This window comes from Manacus vitellinus, unplaced genomic scaffold (genome assembly GCF_001715985.3).
Source record: "Manacus vitellinus isolate BGI_N305 unplaced genomic scaffold, ASM171598v3 scaffold_1_pilon, whole genome shotgun sequence".
Classification (NCBI taxonomy): Eukaryota; Metazoa; Chordata; class Aves; order Passeriformes; family Pipridae; genus Manacus; species Manacus vitellinus.
Window position 1 is genome coordinate 37,819,989 of NW_021939396.1, and position 23,908 is coordinate 37,843,896.

Consider the following 23,908-nt stretch of genomic DNA (forward strand, 5'->3'; position numbering starts at 1 on the left):
AAACATTTTGTGTTATACTATAAATATTTGCCTGATGTCATGAGGCAGATTTTTCATACAATTTCTGACCTTAAGCAATCTGGGGATTCCTTCTATGAATGTTGTACCAGGTGCCTTTTATTGTCATCTTTCAGCTCACAGGCTGCCTTTTTGAATAGTTCAGCCTACCACAGCTTCTTGCCATTACTACTATATCTTTTCATTCCAAATAAATACTGAAATCTTCATCTGATTAAAAACTTAAGAAACTGAGCAGAGATCCACTGGGGTAACTGAGACAGTGCAAGATTCCGCTAGTTAAAGACCTATCCCTCCGCTATTTGTTTGTATGAAGCTTTCCTTCTCCGCCTTGCAGACCATAAATGCATGATGCTTCAGATGTTGTTTCTTATTGCAGTGCCACCTGCTGCATAACCTCCTGGTCTACAGGTCGACCTGTGGCACGCCATGGCACCGGGTCAGCAACAAGGACACTCAGTGAAGATAGGATTTCATGACTCTTTTACCAGTGCTCTGCACTTTTTAATGAATGCTGGCAGATAATTTCCTCTGGATATTTTAAGGTTAAGAGAGCCTGATTTTGTGCTGTGGGCAGAGGTAGGCTGTGAGCTTCAGAAGATGGAGGATTGGAGATTGCACCCAAGGAGACCTTTGTCTGCTACTTACTCCTGCATGATGGCAACACTTCATTACTGCTCTTTCAGGCGCTTGTCTGGTCTAAGATCCGTCAAAATAGTTCCAACCCAACAGGAAGACACTGTCACATCAAGGAAATATATGGATGGGAGTATCAGCTTTTTGCCCAGTTTGTATCTGCAGTGCAGCCACAAAGCCAGTACTGAAGAGAGATGGTGTGATGATATCATTTTGTCTTTCCAGGAATTAGCAACTGTCTAACAGACAGACTGTAGAGATCAGAGTCATTGTACCTGTGAGGATTGTCTAAAAATTGACTGTCGCTATGACTGTGGCACGTCAAGAATGCTGCACTTATTGCTAAGGCATTCCTGACACACACAAGAGCTTATTTTGTAGACCGTATTATTAAGCCTGGACTCACAAGTTATTGTGCAGTGACAGAACAGTATTGGGAAACTAATATATGGCTAGCTCACAGTTAATCACAAAGGTCTTCAGTACCTGTGCTTTATATACCTCCTAAAGCCTACCTCATGAAAATTACTATAGACTGAGGCGTTTTTTTAGTTAGGAAATACTACACTAAAGTAAAATGAAATAATTCTTTTTCAGGATGCATGAAGCTGTTCTTAGTACTTAATAGTATGAAAAGATCAGCTTTATTTAATATTGTTCTAAGTCGCGAAGGTTGAATGTGATGGGGTATTTCCCATGGGGCAGGAAGGAGCAGGGCTAACAGAGGTGTTGACCTTTCATACCTGCATCCACCATAACCTTTCCACACAACACAGGTGCTGACAAAACTCAGCAGCAGGATACAAGACGGAGGATGAAGACAATCCAGCTGCATCATCTTGGCGTTGACTGTGCTATAGAGCAGCCTGGCAGCCCTGGCAAGAGGTATGGGGAGCTCCAGCCTTCAGCCAGGAAGGAGGAGGCCTGTACAGTGAAGATCTCTTACTTCTCATTACTATGGTGACTGGATTCAGTTTTCATTAAGATACTGGGAAGTTTTTCTCATGAGCCTCCTTCTCCGCCAAGGACTAGACCTGCTTTACTTCTACACCTGGAGGTAAATCAAGGTAAAATTCATTAAAGTTATGTAACTAGGTAAGAACAAATCTAAGCACAGTGTATCCTCACTCACTCTTCTTTTTAATTACACCTGGCTATCAGTGACACAACACAGAACTGGCACTTTAAAGAACAATGTTATTCCTGGTTTTGATGGTTTTATTAATGTGCCAGTACCTTTTTTTCATCAGGAAGAGTGACTAGAGATCAGAGAAATGTGAATCTGGTCTGCAGATGCTATATGTTCTCTGAAATATTCCTTTTAGGGAGAGGAAACCAAACACATGAGGGATTCATAGCTTTCTCTCTTCGGAGTTCAATCTGCCACAAACAATAGTCAGTCAACTGTCAGATAATCAAAAGTTAAAGAAATCTGGGTAGCTCATTATTAACAGAAAACTCTGCAAAATAGGGATCAGAATGCAGAAATATTTTTTTTTTTATAACTGAAGAGAAAACTACCTTCCTTTTTCTTAGCACCACCAAATCAGTATCTCTGCCTTCTGCTCTCAGAGGCTTCACCTAAAGTCTAGATAGTGAACTGTGTGTTTTCTTAATGGTCTTCACCATGAAACACCGCAACAAGCAAGGTACCAATGTTTCATATGACAGAGCACATCACAGCAGGACAACGAGGAATGAGTGGAAATGAATGTTGCCATAATCCACGGTAAAGAACAGGATGGAGAAAGGGTTCTTGTAGTGTATAACCATCCTCCAAGACACATTAGTTAGAAATTCGTTTTGTCTAGTGTAAGCTCCCAAACCCAGATTACATTTCCCAGAGAACACTGCCGAGGGCCTGTGCTATGGGGGTGGGATTCACTCCATCACAGTTTGACAGCATTGAAATATTTTGGTTTTCAACTCCTGGTCAGCAAATCAAACATCACAACAGGTGTAATTTCCTGGGTCGTAACCAGCTCTTGTGCTTGCAGACCTAATTCATACACGCAGCTCCAACTAAAAACATCTGCCCCAAACCTAAGAACCAATATAATAACCACAGATGTAATATATATACATCGATCTGCCAACTGCTGGCACAGATCCTTTGACTGATTAAAATCAATTACTCACATGTGGCTGTAATTTTTGCTTAATTACACATACACCTAATCCACATAGAGATAAATTTATTTAGAACACAGGGCAGTATTACCTTCTTGAATTTCTGCTAAATTACTGACTACTGTGAGTTTATACAATTCTAATATTAAATATTCAGTTTCAATTTTTAGAGAAGTTCAGTTTTCTCCTTGATGAGTAGTCTTCTACAATAGCACAAATAAAAAATTTGACTGTTCACCCTTTAGAACAAACATATCTCAGTTAACACATCTGTATGGTAAAACAACACAGGAAATTTCGGCTGTGCTCCCAAGAAGAATTTTAAAGGTCATAAAGGTGTGTTTTGTTAGTGTTCTTGGTTTACTTCTGTGTTTTGAATGCTATCTTTCCTTACAGAAAAAAGATTGCTTAAATATAATTATGATCCATTTGTTTGTTGATATAGAAATGTGGGGGAGGAAGCAAGTGAGACAGTAACTGTGAGGTAAAGTGTTATTTGAGAACAATGGCCATGGACATTTGAAATCTGGACAGGCAATAAAATAAAATATTTTTTAAAAAGCTCAGCTTTTATCATGAAGGGTCTTAAAATAAAGCCTTGGACAAAAGTTAATTTCAGGGTGATTCTGCCACAATCTTTCAGTCTCAATAGAGGACATACAGCACTTTTGGGATTCTTCTCTTCTCTTTAAGCATAATTTTTGGATAGAGGGTTATTACTATGGGGTGCCATGCCATGAGCTATTCAGAATGACAACTGTTTAGGAAATAAATACTTCGACAAACTGCCCGGTGACTGCAGGTGAAATCACACAGAAAACAAGTAAAATAAAGTTGTAAATCTTGAGAATATCTGAATAAACACCAAAGTCAAGCACTTCTGAAACTCTGGCTGACTCAAAGCACTGGTTTTTCTATCTACCATGGAGACATGAACCTGTAAGACTGTGAATTTTTTAACACACTTGGTTTAGGAGAGGCCATGTGCCTGGAAAGTGCATCTCTATACATGCCAAACTACATTTACAATATATTGAATATATTACTTACCAATCCAATGGCATTTCATTCTTTACCCAAATGACATTGTTCCATGATCATTTCTAAGGTTCTCACTCTGTTTCCATAAGTCAACCATAATAACTCTATGTTTAAACCCATCTTTAAGATTAGAGGCATGCCTGAAATTTTATGGTGCGTAACAGATTGACTCTGGTAAACTTTTAACCCAGGAAAAGGAAAATGAAATTACATATTGCTTTTAAGGGGTAAAAGTTTTCTTGATGTATATGCATTACATTATGGTTAAACAAAAGCCTTTGATGTGGGAATATATCCAAGTTTCACAAAGGATGATTTCACCAACCTGGATCATTCTATTCATGATAACAGTAAAAAGTATATCTCTAAGATTTGACTCCAGCAAGGACTTTTATCTGCAAACTATCTATTATGTGTATGATTTCGTATGTAAAGTCCTTTCTCAGTTATATAAGATATAAGATTTCTAGAACTTATCAAAACCAGGAAGAATTGTGCATACTGCCATGTATATTTTAATCCTTTATATCTTCTTTGCATTTCTTTAATCAGTTGTTATCCAGTTTTATATATCACCTAAAAATTGCAAACACAGTTTAACCCGAGACATGAAATATTTGAGATATTTTGTCCTCATCCATGCAAGCACATTTTATTCAAAGCAAATAATGACTTTTTTTTAACCACCAATCCCCAACACATTTATGAAGTTCTATATTTTCTGTATTTATATTAAAAAACATCTTTTACTTCATCATTTTTGATGCTTGACAGAAAAGTATCATTAGATATGCTTCTATATCCCTGCCTACATCCTGAGCTCAGGACGATCTGTCAGAATGCGACCTGCAGGCTGGTGGACTGCGTATTAATTGAGAAGAAAAACCCAGAACATCTAAATCGGAACTACTAACAGCTAATCATACTTATATTTCACCCCTTCTCATTCTCCAGAATCATTACACTTCAATATCCTCCACTTAATATTGGCAATTGATTCTTCAGAAAATGGCAGATAAATCCCATGTTGAGCTAGTGAAGCAGAAGTGCTTAAGGGCAGCTGGCTCTCAAGAGGTCTGTGACATTTAGTGCTCTGTTTATTAGAGGGATCAGACATGCAAGCTGTACTCCTTTTAAGCCCAAATGCCTTTATAGATGAAAAACTGAAAAACTATTCTTTATTTCAAATAAAGTGTGCAACTAATATTAGTGTGCAACTAATAACATTTCTAAGGTTCCATGACAATATAATTGACCTATTAGATCACCAGAATGTTTCAATGGAAAACTAAGAACCTAAATGTTTGGTCAGCTCTGGTGCTTACAACCACCTTCTCACCAGTTTTAAGACACCCCTTGCTGTCTGGGGTTTTCTCTGCAGGTTTATCACCAAGAATAATCTCTAACCTTATCTGGGCTTGTTCCTGAGTGTAGAGTTAAGAACATGATGAGCAGAAGTAGAAAACCCGATTTAAAAGGCAGTGGCAAAAAAGCAGCAACAAAAACACACAAGAAAATTGCAGTCCTTGGTGTTCCATAAACACAAAATTGGTTCTGAAAGAGAACCGCAGCTGTAGAAGCAAAAAAGAGATTAAGTTTCAGCTGTGATTGAGCTGAGACAATTACAGACAAGGCTTATCTTGTGAAAGTGGCTAAGTCTGAAAATAAAGAATATCAGGAAAGAGAAAATTCCTTGTCGACCTATGATTATATACTATCAGAGCAATAGATCTGAATCTCAGATCTGAAGAAATGCCTTTAAGACATTAAGCTGAAGGAAGTGGAATTCTGGGTTCATTTCTGTGTTTCCACCTGACAGGTATTTAGCTAAAGAAGAAATTTTTTCTGACTCTGAGGTGGCTAAAAAAGTTAGCTAGGGTTACTGTGTTGGATTTGAGCTACTGCTGCATAACACAAATTAGCCCCATACAGTCATTATTTAAAATTGATGTAAAATCCACCTTTACTGTCCTCCATCTTTAGAGTCTGATAACATAAATAAAATGTGGGGGAAACATTCCCCGGAAGTTTCCAGCTTCCCTTAGAAACTCAGCTGAAAAATCAGTTCTGCAGAATTTATAAAAGAAACTATCCCTTCTTGTCATTCTCTATCATTGACTCTTACTGGGGAGCAGCTTGAGGGGCTGTAGCTGCTGGAGCACATTCCTCTCCTCCTGAAGGCAACATCTGCCTAAGTGAGAACCCTAAGACTGCTGGGAGCCCCCTACCCCTTTCCACTATCTGACAGCAGCCAAATCCTGCATCTCCACAGCTGGGTACTGACAGCTCTGGACAGCTGAATCCCTGCAGAAAGCCTCGAATGTTGGTGCCACAGGACTCACCCATCTGTACCATTGTATCTAGGCATGACAATTCCGAATGTAGCATTAAGAAAACATGTTCTTTTAACAAAGCTTGAAAACTGCATTTACTCAGGCATCCTTAATTAGAGCAGCTGCCAGTAAAATAAGTGCTTTGACTAGAAAAATAAAGAGATCTGCTATGCCTTTTGCTCTGCTCAACCCACTTGAATGTGGCCAAAACATAAGACAAAGATATTAATTGAATTCATGTTTTACAGATTTGGATCTATTCAGCTGTGGAGTACTCTCAACCCTAAATAACAGCTCTATTAATTATTACTCACAATCCTCTGCTTAGAGCCACAGCTGTTTTTCTGTTTCACAGACATTTTTCACAAATTACAAAACTACCTAAATTAATAAAAATCTAAGCACATATGTCTACAATAGCTGGAAAGAGTTTCAGCTCATAAGCTGTGTGGTTCTCTGCATTGCTAATTTAAAACATCTGAGCTACCTTATCAGTCAGTTTCTGCCTCTCAGTAAAGTAACTCAAATACTGAAAAACACAGCCTGAATATCTTTAATGTGGGTGAGGGAGATGTCTGGACTAGCAGCTGGTGTTCCTAGGATCTTTTGGACCATGTATCTAATGTGTTTCCTAAGTACACATAACACATGGTATCATTATGTATGTGCCTAAAAAGACCAACATCTATCAGAAAAATCAGACTGTGATGTTTTCAGAAAGCTGTAAGTGGCAGCTGGGAAGGAGAAGACTTCTTTGGGAAAGCAATGGCTGTCGACAGACTCATAAACAAATGCAAGAGCTGAGCCGATGCTACAACTGTTTTCACAGTTTTATTTCCCCAGTGTAGAGGTGATCTGGTTGAACAAAACCAGGGACTTTCTGCTGTTCTTGAGAAAAGTAAGAGCAGCCATCCCATTTTTGTCTCTGGTCACACATGAAATGAAGCACATGAACTATATGAGGTGCCATATGTAATTTTTCAGAGGAAATGCCAGTAACCCAATACTGCATTTCAGCACTTCTATTAAAAACTGTATACATTTAGCTGGAAGGTTTGAAAGGGTACATATTTTTCTCAATGAACATGAATGCATCCGATTAACATGAAAAATTACTGTAGCAAATCAAAACCAAGAATTTACCCTGAAGTGTAGGATTCACCAGGTCTTTAACTGCAATAATTGTGCTTGCAGTGAATTTGTCACTGAAGGGCAATACAGCATATAGTGCTATATTTAAAAGAATTAGCTATGCAATACCAAAGTCATTGCTCTAGGGAAGCACATTAGCTGTATATTTTGCATTCATTCTCATGAACGGGATAGTAGCATTATTCCTTAGTATACCAGACATGGTAATATCTACAGATTGCATTAAAAATTGTATGGATACAATACCTCTTGTCCCTTACTGACAATTAATTAAACTTTCAAAACAAAGCATGAATACAACTGAGAAATTGAAAGGGCATTTTTAAAAAATGAACTTAATCTGCTGATCATTTTTTTGGTTCACCTATGTAATTTTTGTGCCCTTCTCCTGGCTCAGTCTCTCCTGAATCCACATGCTCTAGTCTTATAATCTGCTGTTCACTACCTCTAGCTGTTGCCAAACACAAGATGTTACCAAAAGTCATCTTTTTTGAGGAGAGGAAGGGAGAGGAGGGAAGGGAAGGGGAGGGGAGGAGTGGAGAGAAGCATTTCATATGTCAGTAATAGACTTTTTAGGTCAATGAGAGCATGTTCTTATGTGTTTGTACTGCCGAATGCTCCCCCCAGTGCTCTTTAAAGCTGAAGAGGGTGGGTTTTATCCCTGATACACTCATTTTCTTGGTTACAATAAATCAGCATTTCTCATCTGGTGTGTTTACAGAATTTCATTTTCTGATTGGATTTGCAACAGTTTTATGATGTGGTTTACATCATGCTAGACTTCATCCCTTGAGATTTTCAACTGACATGGTGTCCAAAGGGTACTTGTATTTTTGTACCATGCTTTTTTCATTTCAGGCCATTGGAGAGGGCAGAGAGGCTGAGTGATCCAGCTAAAGATCAACTGTGAACCAGGTACAGTTCAAACTAATTTATAATTTTTCCTGTGGATTCACTTGAAAAGCACAAAGAAGCTCAAACTAGGAAAGAGCTGGAACATACTTTGGTGTTATTGACTTTCAAAGGATAAAGTCACTATACAGACAAAAAAGGAGAGAGTACTTTTAAGACAAGACAAAAGCTGTATCAGATCATCTTGGACTGTTCTCTGCAGTGTTCTTGCTAAACCTACTAGCCGCCTTTCTGTATTTCTCAGGTGCACTGTCCTATACATTTTTTATCTCAAAATGAAATGTGTGATTTTTTTATCAGGTCCTCTTTATAGATCCTAGGGCAATATTTCACCATGGAATGGGCAATCCTGTGGAATTCATGCCTTCTGCACACACTTAGAAGGAATGTATAAAACTGGTAAGAAGATTGCTTCCTTTCAGAAAAAAAAATATTTCTCCCAGTAAACAAAATACACATTAATTTCAGGAAAGTTTCATGTAGTCTCTTTTTTTTTCCCTTTGCCATGAAAATATTTGTTATAAACATTTTCATCTATTCTTACAGGTTATTTCAGTTATTTCCCTCACACCTTTACAAATGATACAGATCTCTAAAACTCTGCACAAGTCCATATCCCAAAGAACTCTGTTAGTAAATACGAGGCACTGCAACAAACTTAGGTCTTTCTGGTGTTACATCATTCCAGCAGATCTTTTAGTTACTAATTGCTTATTCAAATTCAAAACCATCTGAAATAAGGATCTTGCATTTTTTATATTGATGGCAAAATAATCATCACATTTTGATGTTCTGTATTAAACCATGGACATGAAAAGGGATGTTTCCTCAAGCTTATACACACCTAATTGGAAGTATGGAAAAACCTTCCTTCAGTCAAGCAGAAGTAACAGAAGACTCCAAAAGAGTCCCATGGCAATAGCAATGCAAATGTCAGAAGTCCTATAACTAATTACTAATGAAGAATAAGTAAGTGAAATGGAAAAAATATAGCAAAAAAAGATTAAGAGGTACTGATAACACTTAAAGGAAAAACATGAGAAGCATGCATGCACAATAATTTGCTTAGCTCCCTAACTTTTTTTTAATTAAACTTTTCCACACACAAAAAAATATACTTTTAAAAGCTATATTAATGATGTTCTTTATTAGGTAGAACAGGATTTGAATACCTATCCCTTTTCACACATTTTTACTTCTAGCTTCACCAGGTACTGAAATATACTTAATATTCTGTTCCAATACTCTTTTTCTTATTGAATCCCTTCGTCTTTGTAAGTGACAGCCTCAATCATACCAGACAAAAACGGAGTGAAGTTCGCATTAACAGAATACACTAAACATATCATGCTCTTCATTCACTGTAGAAACATTTGCATAATTGCTCTAAATTAGAGACATTTAATTTTAAGTGATTTACTAAAAGTTTAAAAAGACATTTTATTCTCAATTGTATATAGTCTGATTCATGACAAACCCTTTACTGTATGTCACACAGGACTTTTCTATTTCTTGTCAAGATATTCAATTAATAGCAGCTTTTCTACCTTAGAAGTTTGTGGAGGGGAGTTATACTGTGATACAGTAGTCTGGATAACTTCAAAGGTAGAAGGGAAAACTGCCACGAAGTTTTGAAGGTACTTAAGCCTTCTGCATAATTCTTACAAGCAAACACATACAGTTCGAAATTATATTTATTTTAAATATCTCTTCAGGTTCATAAGTCTTGATCAATTTCTGCCTGGAGACAAACTAGTGCACATCTTTCTCTACCAAGTTCTGATGCAGAAGTGTACATAAAAAGGAATACAGATTCAAAGACTGGAGGACAGCTAGGAAGATTTGGAAACATTTCAATCTTTCTTGATCATCTCTGCTGTCTTAACAGGAAAACAATGAAACCAGGTTTGTGAGGGTCTGCATCCTATGCCTTCATTGACAGGAATATTTCAAATGCACTGCCTACACACAAGAATCAAGTGCTACTTGCACGGCATTCACATGCCATGGTGCTATCCAAACATCTTTATGGGGTGAGCCATGGTGACACCAGATCCCTGGGATAAGCATGGCCTTCTGGGCTGACAGGAGCTGGGATGTCATGCCAGAGATTCTGAAGTGCCACTCTACAGACAACAGAGTGTAGGCAACAGAGCCATGCCCTTCATTACAGATTTTCCTGTCACATCTTGTCAAAAAACCCCAAACCTTTTCCCTGGCATTTGAGCTGATATGGTTTTAAATAGTGTATCATCAGCACCAGCACCTGTGAGACGTGATCAGCCACGATTCAGCTGACGGGTCATGGAGATGAGTCATTCAGGTAGATGAGCATGCATGGTTAGTGAGGATGGATATGGAAAAAGCTGGAAAACCTTCACAGCCAGGAAGAGCAAAAGTTCCAGGATTTGAATCAAATCGTACACCAGCCTACTCCTTTAACACCAGACTGTGAGATTGACACCTTGCTCCAGACTCTGTTAAGCACGGCATGCAACAGCAAAAGTGCTGCATCTAAACTGAGTCTCCAGCAGTTCACCTGTCTGGATATCTGGGGAAGAAGAATTATATGACATATCATGACACATGCTGTTTTACACATGGTAATAGGATCCTCATCTCTTCGCTTATGACTCTGTTCCAGATAGGCAACATCAGTAAAAATGATAGTGAATATTACTTTGACTTCTATGATCTATTCAGCTCTCCCTGTTTTTTTTCTGTAGAGATGGTTATTGTTTTTCCACAAATCTCAGCAAGGCTTCTGAGAAATCCAAATCCTTTTTCTGGAGAGGGGAGATTATTCTCTTGGTTACAACGAAGTGAAGCAGAAGCAATGCTGTTATCTATCAGATTATTCCTGATTTAGACTAGTGCATCTGATACCGAATTTGGGGCAAAGTTGTATTTAAATATGCTTTTTTAAACATCTTTAAATTTGTAAAATAAATATTATTTGTGTTCTATTTTTACATCCTACTGACAATACAGTATTCCACCAATGTGCCTGGCATGAAAATGGTGGAAAAAGTGCAGTAGGAAAAAGTTTCAGCTTCTAGCATGAATATTTTCATACCTGATTTATGCTGCATATGTGATTAATTCTGTGACATATTAAAAATATGAATCAAATTTTACTATATATCACAATAGATTGAATGTAGGGAAGAAAGCAGATTTTTCTGTTCATTGTTTGCTTACAATGCACAGTGATGTTCAGAAAAATAAATAAATTTTAGAAAGTAAAAATCCTTCAAATATTTTTTCATTAAAATATCTCTTTAACAGTCTAAGAAACCAGCACAGTTCAAAAAGAAGGTTCTGATTTCAGAAAACAAAACAAAACAAAACAAAACAAAACAAAACAACGACAAAAAAAAAAACAGAAAGCCATATAACAATTATTACACTATGGGGAAAATTTCATGTCAATATTATTACATTTTCAAACTTTGCTTTACTTGCACCACTGTGCTCAATATGGCTTATCAAGATCAGTAACATAGTCTTGACTTATTCCCTGGATTTATCCTGTTAATAGATGAGTGGAAAAGGAAAAGACCTGCTCATTATTAATTCTCATAAATAATTTGGTAAATTTTGAATTAATTAATTCCTTTTCTGACTGTTGTAATTTTTGTTAATAAGGAATTGATAAAGGAACACGTAAAAACCTTCTCACTGCGCAGTGTGAACTGCAGATTGTTTACCAAATTCAAATTGTCTGGGGCATAAATAAACTAAAATATTCATCTTTAAATTAAGAGAATTTGATAAATTAAATAACAACATCTTTAACAAGAAATTTACTGGCTCTAACTCTAATATGCAGACTACTGTAATACTGATGATTTCTGCATGAGCTTAGCAAACAGAGCTCTAACTTAGCTGGGCTGCTCCAGCTCAGCTATCAGAAATAATGAAGTAACCTGGAGATGGAGCTTCATGTCGCAAGGAACAGATGTATTAGATTTTCATAATTAAATGTAGCTGATGATTTACTTCTGCTTTTGTGCTATTTGATTTTAAACCACTCATCATTTACTATTTAGGATAAATTTAGAATGTAATATAAACTCAGAAATTCATAATTATGAATAGTAACCGCTGAATTTTTCTCTTCAGTGAGAAAAAAAAAACAAGTGTTCAATTTGTGACAGTTTCTGGTGTTTTACTTGCTACAAGAACAAGTTCCACTAGTCCTTTACCTTCCTTCACTGCCCTACAGTCATCATAAGCAGGGACGATTAAAAGCAAGCATTGAGATGGGTGTCACTAACACTGAATTCAGTAAGTGTCCATGTGTTTCCTCACTAAAATTCTGCATAATTCACTTCCTAAATGCCTACTCATCAGTGGGGGATAAGAAATGTCAATATTTGAGAGAAAATCTGAACTGTGAAGATCATTTTACCTCCCTCACCAGGAACCAGAGATGTCAGTTATCAGATCCCTAGCCTCCAAAATAATCAGGTATTGTAACATGGAAAGATCAGTCAAAAATACAACAAAAAATATTTTAATACCTTCCACATGCAACATGATGATATACTATAAAACCATCAAAATATTTGATCATAAAACAATCTACATCTTAATTAAAAATCAAGTAGACTAACTACTACTGCGTTATTAGCTATACACATTAAACTGAAAAAGAGTAGTCACTGGATCATTTTCTTGAGAAATTTTTAGACAACAGAGTCATGAAGTTCTGCTTACTTACTCCAAAAGTGTTCAAACAGGTAATATAAGTTGTCACTGGCCACAATTTTTCTTGTAAGTTCTGTAAGAAATGACCAAAATTAAGACACAATAAGCAAACTCATAAGTCAGTTGTTGGTAATTTTTTCCTGTCTTCTGTTTTCCTGCAGTTCAGAAAAATTTTGTTTCAGGCAGCTTACTGAAGGCACAGAGGTGCTCAGAAGGCTAAATATAAAGATCAGTTAGTGGCATGTAAACAGCAAAAGTTGATCATGATTAATAAATAAAAAAGTAATCAGTAGAGTCATTGTTTGCTTCCGATGCAAGTAACTTCCATGGCAAAATGAGGTCACAGTGACTAATGTGATTGTGTTACTCTGTTTGTGTATTTAATTTCAGAATAATGCCAAATGCCATCTTAACCCACTGGTTTGGATAGAGAAGAAGTTAAAATAAATCCACTAACAAATTGTGGTGGGTTGACCTTGACTGGACGCCAGGTGCCGAATCAGTCATTCTATCACTCCCCTTCCCAGCCAGATAGGGGAGACAGTAAGGTGGAAAAACAACCTGTGGGTTGGGATAAGGCAATTTATTTAAAGCAAAAGCAAAGTGAAGCGGAAGATAGCATGGTGATGCACCAATGCAAAGCACAGCACTGTGAGGGCTACTATGGGGAACTGAACTCCAGCTCAGCCAGACCCAATACAAAAATGCACAGCATGCAGTCTGATTCCAGCTTTATTTGGCCATGGTCCCACTAGGATCTTAAACAGGGTTTGTACAGGGCCCTATTTGATGAATGAGTATAGAACTTGGAACTGTTAGCAATGATAGGTTGGCTTCAAAATATATTTCACGTACACTGTCTGCATACCTTATAAATTGCAGATTTATTTTTGTTTTAATTGTGGGTTGTCCTTTTTCAAAATGCCACAGATAATGGGAGGATTATCTCAAAGCCTACTGGTGTGGCAGTCTGATAACATGGCACCGAGGGAAGACATCGTGCACCCACCAACATATGACACTGTCCAAGAGCGTGAGCTCTGGCAGAGATGAAGGTGATATGGACTGTACAGAGTGTCTGCCTGGAGCATGCTCTGGGATGAACTCTGCTGTAGCTTCTTAAACACAATTACTTGGCTTGCCTCAGGAAGATGCCCAAGAGTAAACCAGCACATGTGTGATGTGGAACCAGCAAGGAGAGATCAAAGTGGCAGTGAATCAGTGAAGACAGTGAACAAAGTCTCTTTTTTGGTGGGAGTAACTGTAGCAGTAACATAGCACGTGAATGGCATCACTTAGACTTGTTTTAGAACCTAACTGCAGGGAAACTTCTGTAACATACAGTCGGTATTGTAGTAATTTTTCAAGAGATCAGGTAAGTTTAATAGCACTTTTATGAACACATCAGATAGTATCCTGGTCAAAACTTTGCTAGCAGTGGTGAACATCAATCTGCCACACTAATTGCCACTTTATAGGTTTTCTTTTCCTTGATTAGTCTCTGGTTAGGAAGATGCAGTCTCTCCAGCTGTATGTAGGATTTCATTTTTGCATATATTAAGAAAAATATTTGTATATCTGTTGCTTTGTATTTAAATATTTTGTCAGTTTGCATTTAGACAAAGAAGCCTTTTTTTATAATTCTGATTGCCTGAAAAGCACTGAAATAGTGCTATTTCTCAATCAATTCCTGAATGTTTAGTGATCAAAGTAGAAAGCAGTGTGCACATGTTCAAAAATATCTTTCAGCACAGTAGAGACTTTCAGGGGTAAATATTCTTTGCTTAAGATGCTTCAGCAACATGTAGGTTTTGAGGTCTGATATACCACTTCAGGTCTAATATGTGCTGGATTCCAGTTGGTTTGCTACCTCTGCAAACACCATAAGCTGTTACTGCATTTGCAAGAACAAAAGATATAAGAGAAAGTAATTCTAAATTGTAGGGGAAGCATTTTTACTGATAGAAATCAGCTTACTGACCTGCTACAGATTAAGTGCTCCTCTCATGTGGTCCCTCAGCCTCTGACAGAGGTTAAATGAATGCTAATTCCAAAATTAGAAACATTAGATGGATGTATCTGCAAAATCGTTTGACCTCACACTTTGTGTTTTGTTACTTCTGCTCCACTATGAACATTGAGAATTACAAGAAAAAAATTCAGAAACTTAGAAAAATTTATTTGTCTAATATCCAACACACTGATTACTCTGAACTCTGAAGATCTCAGCTTCACACTAAATTGACAGTAGATTGACAGCCCAGCATTATTTCAATAAATACTAGAGCACCGGCAAAGAAAAGATAAATGAAATTATAATGCTTAGTGAATCATTCAACTTGCAAATGCTGACACCTCCTTTTTCCTATCAAACCAAAAGAAAACATCATGATTATATCTAAGATGCAAGTGATGGCATTCTCATTTGATACTATAGAATTGTGAACCATGGCAAAGACTATTGCAGATAGACCTTCATGTGTTCCAAATCCCAGTCTAAATTACTGCCACATACGCAAGCAACGCGTCTCAAGTCAGCATTTTATTCACCTGGCTATCTCACTAGAAAGTGCTTCAATCCCAAGCTATCTGGCAGCAACATCAACACTGCTCTGTCCTGTACATATGACTTTGGGGCCTGCAAAAGGGAAAAAAAAGCAAGCACAAGGAAGCAGAATGTACAGTTGTGGGTAAGTTAAAAGCTTAAATAAATAGTGACAGATATGAGGACAAAAGAGCAATAGATTCTAACTTTGTCTTCTGATTACCTCTGATTAGCAATAGAGGAGGGCTTGATGTTTATGAGACTAAACTTTCAGAATATTCTGAAATTTTTCCTCTTCAGCTGACAGGTTAAGCAGCAAATGGGAAGATATGTGAGTCATGGGGACCAAGCTGGCAGGGAACATCTGAACAGAGAAATGTACACAGAAAATGTCGTTGATACAGACTTACCTGAGGAACATGCCAAATCTGAAAAAGTTTCTTTTTTCCCAACGAAAATTTCTGACTGGCTCAAATTGCCATGACTGATTGTTAGTATTTGCATTTCTTCACTACAAGTGAGAATTATTAAGGGCCCATCTGGAACATCTGACTCCCAATTTGTGAAGGTTCGAGGAGATTTTTTATTTAGAAAAATTGGTCTTTTATACTTTTTAATTTTTTCTTCTTATTTTGTGATGGAAAGTTTTGGGTCCCTACACCAGAATATCTGCTGGATTTGTACCTATGATTTGTAAACTATGGTAAAAGTGGGTTTTTGACATTCCCTTCACTCCAGAGGTGCAAAGCAGAGAAGAAAATAGCAATTAAAATTTTGGTTTGTGTCCTTTCTCAAAGAAAGTTTCAAATCTGCTAGGCTGTGAGTTAAGAAATGCAAATAAACTGAGCAGATGCTTATTTTGAATTAAAGGTATCTTTTTTATTCTTGAGGGGGTTTTGCAGAAAATAAACTACTCAAAGGATTGCAGTACCTGGTTCCGTAAACATATTTTCTTAATGGCAGATAGTAAATATGCAAAGAACAAATGCAGATCTCAAACACTTTTATCTTGCACAGCTGAACATTGATATTTTATAATTCTGTAGAGTCATATAACTATAAAATGGTTTGGGCTGAAAGGGACCTTAAACATCATCTAGTTCCAATTCTGTTGTCATGGGCAGGGATACCTTCCACTAGACAGGGTTGCTTTCAGCCCAGTCCAGCCTGGCCTTGAACTCTTCCAGGCATGGGGCATTATTATAGTCATGAACCTGCTTTTAATTTTTAATATCTACCAGGACAAAGAAAAGGACAGTTAGAACAGCTGGAGAAACAAAACAAAAAAAAGCAAAAGGTGATTTCTGTGAATCTCTTATTCCCACTGTTTGAAAACAATTAGCTCTTATAAGTTACCGTAGCAGTAGGCAGAGATATGTTCTGCATCTATTAATTTTCATAGTAGTATTATCCTCCATTGCTTTCTTCCCCCATCTATTTTTGTCTATTATTGACAATCTTAAAGAAAAAAAAAAAAAACAAAAAACCACAACCCAACAAAACCCAACAAAACCAAACAGTACTGGATATATTTAAGTCCTGGTTTTGTTGCTTTGAATAGCTATTCAGCAACCAGTAACCACTCCTGCCAAACCATTTCTGTGGTATAGTGGATATAGAAATTACTCAGCCTACAGCTGTGTACCTCCTGTTACTAGATAGAGCCTGCTGAATAATTCATAAACCAAGTACTGCTGACCTCATGTGTAATAGAAGTGTAGTCATACTCACTTAAACAGGAAAGGAGATTTTCTGTCGCTCTTTTCATTTGCCTTAATAGTTAGTTTTCACTGACAACGTGCTACACTATTCGTCTTGCTACTTTTAAACTTAGCTGTATTTTATACTGAAGCAGACTTGAAAAGCATCAGCAACAAAGAGGAACTGCACTTATTCTGTCTCCTCAGTAGTGATAGGTAATATATAACAGTTTGATTGAGTTATTATCAAATGTGTGTGCATGTCCACTGCACAACTGATGCTACAACCTCTGCTACAGTCACTGGCAGACACTGGAGGTGTCTTGGGGTGGCAGCATTAGAAAGATATAAAATACATACCTGCAATGGACTTGGGATCCAGCTCAGGAGATAATCTGGAAACTTTCTGTTTTGTTTATGATTCCACTAGGAATATGGAGGCATCAAAAGCAAAGTGGCAACATACTCTTTGTTAAGAGCAGCCCTTACATCAGTTTTGATAAGAGACTTTCTTGACTGAGAGCACCCAGTAAAGTCAACGGTAGTAAGTTTTCCACCATTACTAAGTGGTTAAAAGAGTTTAAATGTCATTCCCCAGTTTTTAACTTCTTCAGCCACAACCTGCTCATTAATTGAAATTTTCCACAGGTTTAACTTTTCAGGTTCAGATATTTTCAATAGACTAATTTTAAATGTATTGTCTTATCTGCAAATTTTCCTCATTTAATGAATTAAGCCATTTCTGTTGAGTAGTGTTCTTGGATGGAAGGCCCATTCTGGACAATGAATCTATGTTTTCTCAGTACCCTATTACTTGTTTATCTTTTCATATTAAAAGGATGATATATTAGTCCAGCTTACACTGAATAATAGTGAGTCCCCTTGGACTCTCTTTGAAGCTCATAAACATACTTTCTCTCACTCATACCCTATTAGGCATTTTGGTGGAAGACAAAGCAGTCTGCTGGTTAAAACAATAATAATTTTTAAAATTACTCCCTTCATTAGCTGACAAGTAGGAGAGGCAACCAGGAATGTAGAGTCTTGGTTTAGAGGCACAGAAATGAGGCATTTCTGCATTAAGGACGTTTTGAACCAAACAGATAGCTTGGAGCTGTTCTAAATCCATTGGAGGAAGCCATGGAGGACAGAGAGGAGGGTGATGGGCTGGAGGCTGGAGCTGAGAGACATAAGTGTCTCTGAACAAAAGGAACAGGAAATGTCACAGAAAAGAATGAGGTGATAAGTGTCAGTGGAAAATAGGATGAGTCTGGAGCTAAATTTGAATGCTGGAAGAAGGAAAGTGTGAAAACCAGAGTAGTGAGGAACAAATAACTCTATAAAAAGTGCTTTGTACTGTGATATTCTCAGTCTTACCCTCTGAAAGGCAGAATGAAAAAAGACAAAATCATAGAGAGGGCTTCTACCACCTTTGCCACCAAACCCTAGCCCCTTCCTTAACCAAAATTTTCCCCAGTATATCCCATTTTTCCCACTCTGCCCACAGGTATTTTTTTTCTCTGTTAAAAAAAAACAAAACAAAAAACCAAAAAAAAACCCAAAAAAATAAAAAAACCAAAAAAAAGTACATAATGAAGAGGTGGCTTTGTAAATCCAGAGGGATTATCAACTTTCTCTGTTTATTCTGACCACCAGCCACTTCCAGGATGCAGCATACCTCCCAGCACATATAACCAGCTCTGAATAGCTCCAACTTCCCTCTGTGTGGGAGAGGGGAGACATGTCCTCAGGTCTGTTACTAATTTCTGTGACAGACACAAGGTAAGTCAGAAAACAGGCATTGCCAAACTCTCTGAAGCAGAGGTTGGCTTTATTTATCTCTAGTCTTCAATTATTTTCCCTTGGCCTCTTCTGCATTTCTTTAAAATCTGAGCCGCTCATATATCATTACTAAAATCACCAAATGCTCAGCAAGAAATACACTTGTATTAGACTCAGTAGAAAGCTTCAATTTTTCAAAATCATGTAAATGACTTACAAGGGCAGGGCTGACTGATTTCCTGTGGGACTCCTGCAACCTCACAAATATGACATGAAAACCTTTAAAGCTACAATATTTGTTTGCCTCTGCAATGGAGTCCTCATGAGCAGTGTCCAGCCCAGATTACACTGTGAAATCTGTCTTCTTCCTTCTATCATGTGGGACTAACCAAGCCCTATAAAAGATGATAACTCAGGTCTATGAAGTGCATGTCCCTGACATGCGCTCACGAGAGTCTTCAGTTTTTTGTCAAACCCTGTAGGTAAGGATGAATATGTATAAGTGTGTGTATGTTTGTTTATGTATGAATGCTAGGCATAATTTCAAGAATACATGTAGATAATGTGGTACGCTTTCAAGTTTACATGTGGATAATGTGCATTTGGCTTTGTTCAGAAAAGTTTTTTGTGCTGTGAAAAGTAGGCAAGATATAATTTGGTATCTTCCTGTCAGATTTTATGGGCTGTGTAGAAACTTTTCAGTAAAATTCTTTCAGTATGCTTGGTTTTGTTCTTAACTAAAAAGGAGAAGCCTCGTTTTTTCTCATGCTGGTTTTATACTACAAAAATAATTGAAGAATAGAAGATGCTGTAGTAGCTGTTGTGAACTGAAGGCTGCAGGCTGGTGAAAAGGTCCCTCTGACTAGATGACTTTGACAAATACAGCCCCCAGATTTTTATCTTTTATTTCCTTTATTGAGCTCCATTTAATATTTTTCTAAACTTTTTTTTTGCTGTATTTTTATTGTCCTCTGAGTTCATTGTGTATAACGTAACACCATAATTACTATTCAACAGAATAGTTTTTGTGTTTGCTTGCTGCATTCCAGGATCACTTATAGGCTAAATTTACCTATCTTATTGCTCAAATTAAAATGTTAAAACTATAAAGAATCAGTGAAAACAGCCTGGCTTTGAGACGTGCAGTTGATGCCTCCAGTGGAATCAGGTTTTTTCCTTACTGCAGTCTTTGAAGACATTGCAAACTTAATGATGTTTAATCCTGTGCATGCCATTCTAATCCTATTCCCAGTGATATAGCCTATAAAGTGGATCAAATCAATGAACTATAGCAATATAAAGCCAGAGCAAATGATACTAGAAATAAACAGCATTTTTTAAAGGCTTTCTATATCACTTTCAGCTATGACTATTTTTTTCTGTTTCCCTGTGTTGTTAGTACCTTAAACATGCTCCATTTATTAATTCATTGCAATTTTTCCATTTTCTTTCCTGGATAACATAGTAGAATGCAGTCTTCCTCCTGGCTATGCTGATTCAACCAGGCATGTCATTATTTTTATTCTCGTGTTGAGGAAGACTTGATAACCTACGTATCAAAGGATGTGTGAGAGACCATGTATTCAGAGAATACTATATCTTTGTAGAAAACCTAGAGAATCAATAAGATGAAAGTATCTCAGTACCTCTTTTTAGGTCTGAACCAAAATTAACAAACTTTAAAATAATTAGTGTTTGGAAACACTTGCTCTGACTTTAATTTAATTATCTTTACCTAATTACTTCTGACTTTAATTTAATTATATTTAGCCTAATTACTTTTAAAAATTAGGTAAAATGCACAGTTAGTCCTGTTAGCAAGTCCTTCTTTGCTCTCTGTTATCAAGGAGAAGTAGTAACTTATCCAATTCTTCTGGAGAAAAGTTGACAAAGAATTATTGTTTATAACACTAAATTGTCATTTCAGGCAAAGGTTACTTGAGGTAAGACTCGGTGAAAGTGTTTGTATGTTGTTAAACCATTATCTGCACTGAGTCTCTGTGTTTAAGCACCTCTATAAAGCCTGAGCTGTTTTCTAACATTGTCATTATTAACCCAGAGCTCATTTCCCAGGCCTTCTACGGCCTTGTTCATAAAATCTGTAGGTGATTCCTAGAGCCTAAAGGTTCCGCTTCCACAGCCCAATTGTCTTCTTAGTCCTATACACACCCAGGAATTTTGTCAGTAGATTTTCAACACAAAGATGCACTGATTTTTATTGGTTTGCTGTTTTGAAGAGGTTTTTTTGTAAGTTCCAGGCCTGGTCTATTTGGCATATACTGGAGAGGGAATTTTAACAAGGACACGTAGTGGAAATTGTGGATTCCTCATCCCTGAAAATATTCAAGGCCAGGTTGGATGGGACTTTGAGCCACCTGGTCTAGTGGAAGGTGTCCCTGCTCACAGAACTAGATGATCTCAAAAGTCCTTTCCAACTCAAAATATTCTGTGGCTATAATTCAATATGTTGCTTCCTGTGGCTTGTTTGAAAAGTTTCCATTTCTGATTGAAACTTCAAATAGAAAAACATTTTGCACAGTCTAAATTTATTTCAAAGCAGCTAGTAATTGTTAAATTACTTCCTATAAGGTTTTAGTGTCTGTGGTGTATAAGGTGGCATATCCTAAAATACAGTTTAACGTTACTGAGAAGTTATTTTTTGTGTTGGATAAGCTAAAGGCCAATTCCTCATGGCACCTTTAGAGATTTAATCTATTTTGGTAGAGGACTATCTTCATTTGATTACAGTTATTTTTTAATTGATAAGGTCAACATTGTAGAGGAAGCTCCTTTGTCCTCATAAGATTTTATTTAGGACTTGATTGTTTCACAACTTTTAGGTGTGCTATGAATGGGATTTAAAGAGATTTAAAGAATAAGATTCAGTGGGTTTTGGATTTTTGCAAAAGTTGTTACCATTTTTATGTTGATTCTGGCATGGTCAAATATTGGAATATTTCAGATGTGGTTTGGATCACGGTGATTACTGATCTTGAAGATGAAATCAGGGACAGTGTTAAGAATGTCACATTAGTACCTAGGTACAGCAGTGATTTGATGAGCTTTCAGATATTAGTTTCTGTCACCTTTTCTTCTGAATATTGGTTAGTAGGTGTCAAATCAACAATAATCTGGAATTAATCTTACTTGTTTAAGTTCCCCCTGTAGTCCTAATAAAGTCCTAGTCAGAAAAGTAAGCTAAAACTATGTTGCGTAGTAAATACTACATAATTTTACAACATATGATTGTAGCTAATTTTTAACCTCTAGAGCAATAACCACCTTTTAAATAGTGTAAGAAAATAGTCAAATATAAGCATAATGATAGTTTTTGCACTGATGATAGTGTGCTAAAATTAGAGCCTTGCACAAACCTTATTTAGTAAATGAGAAAAAAAATAATTGTCTCCATTGCTGATTAAACTGGGATTAAAAAAAAATACAATTAAAATGTATTCTCTAATAGCTTCTACCACATAGCCTGTCTCCAGGTATTGTATTACCTTTTTCCTTTAACCTATTACTAACTCATCAGCATAAGTGAAGGAACAGATATTTTCCCAGGAACTGTAATTATACCAAATACCAGTGATTGCATGACTCCCTTCTCTAGTTGTCCTTGAGTTGATTATGTGCATAAATTTTTATGGGATCAGCAACCCATCTGCAAATACTTAAAATTCTGTTTTGACTTGAATCTGTGATATTATGACCTAGGATCCTTTCCTCCCTCTAATGCCATGCTAAATTTTCTCCATGAAATTCTTTTTCACCAAAAACTTTTTTACTAGTTTTTGTATTTTTCGGTCTTCCCTGTAGGTTTGCTTGGTGACATGCAATAACTTTGCAGGGACCTTCCACTCCACAACCATCCCTCAACAGTGTACAGAGAAAGAACACCATTGATGCTCATGCAAGGATCAATTCTCATGAACATATACAAGAATTAGTTGTATTAATCTCAATGCACTCACAGATCTAATGGAAGCTCTTTCCTTTTTCTGAGTATCGCTTTGAGAAAAGAACGGTAATGATAAGGTTGGTGACTATCTTCTCCTGGCTATGCTTATGCTACTCTGGGAATCAGATTAATTAGCAGTTGCAGGTATATAGTGTTTAAAGGTGCTGTACAGCACGTCCTGCTTATTCAATCCGAGACAGAAATTCAGAACAGCTATCAGAAAAGACCTCCAGCAAACTCTATATCTGATCCTTGATGTCTTTCCTTCTAAAGGTTCTGCGGTGCAACATTAACAAGGTTCCTAACTATCTCTCCAGTCCCTACCACCCCCTTTCCTCTGCCTCTACCACCCATGTTTTCCAGGTTTGCCCTTCTGTCACTTTGCACCAAACAAACACAACAAAAACATATCCAAATCTGAGAGCTTAGGTCTCTCAAGGGATCCCAGTACTATCAAGCAGACCATTCTAGTGCTGAGCTGCAGTGGCATTGGATGTTCTAGAGGAAATAGGAACAAGTTTCCTGAATATTCTTCAACAAAACACTTGACACGCCTTCAGCTCTTCCTCACTCCTCTGTTTCTGACTTCTAAACAGGCCATATCAGGACAACTGACATGTTTGTCAAGGGCAGGGAAATACATCTGGGGATGATAGATATGATGGCATTGGAGTTCTGATCAAACAACAGTATGTGCTCACCGCCTTCATTACTTTCATTAGAAAGTACTTTTATTCTGAGTGGAGGATTTTTTTTTCTACTGAAATCTACTTTTCAAATAGCTCCTATAATACTTTCCAATCATCACTTGTAATTGAACTATAAATATAAAGCTGGATGGGAGTGTGTGACACTGTTAGAATGCGTGAAGGCTCTACAGAAGGATCTGGGCAGGCCGACCACTGAGCCGAGGCCAACTGTATGAGATTCAACAAGGTGAAGTGCTGGGTCCTGCACTTGGATCACAACCATGCCAGCACTACAT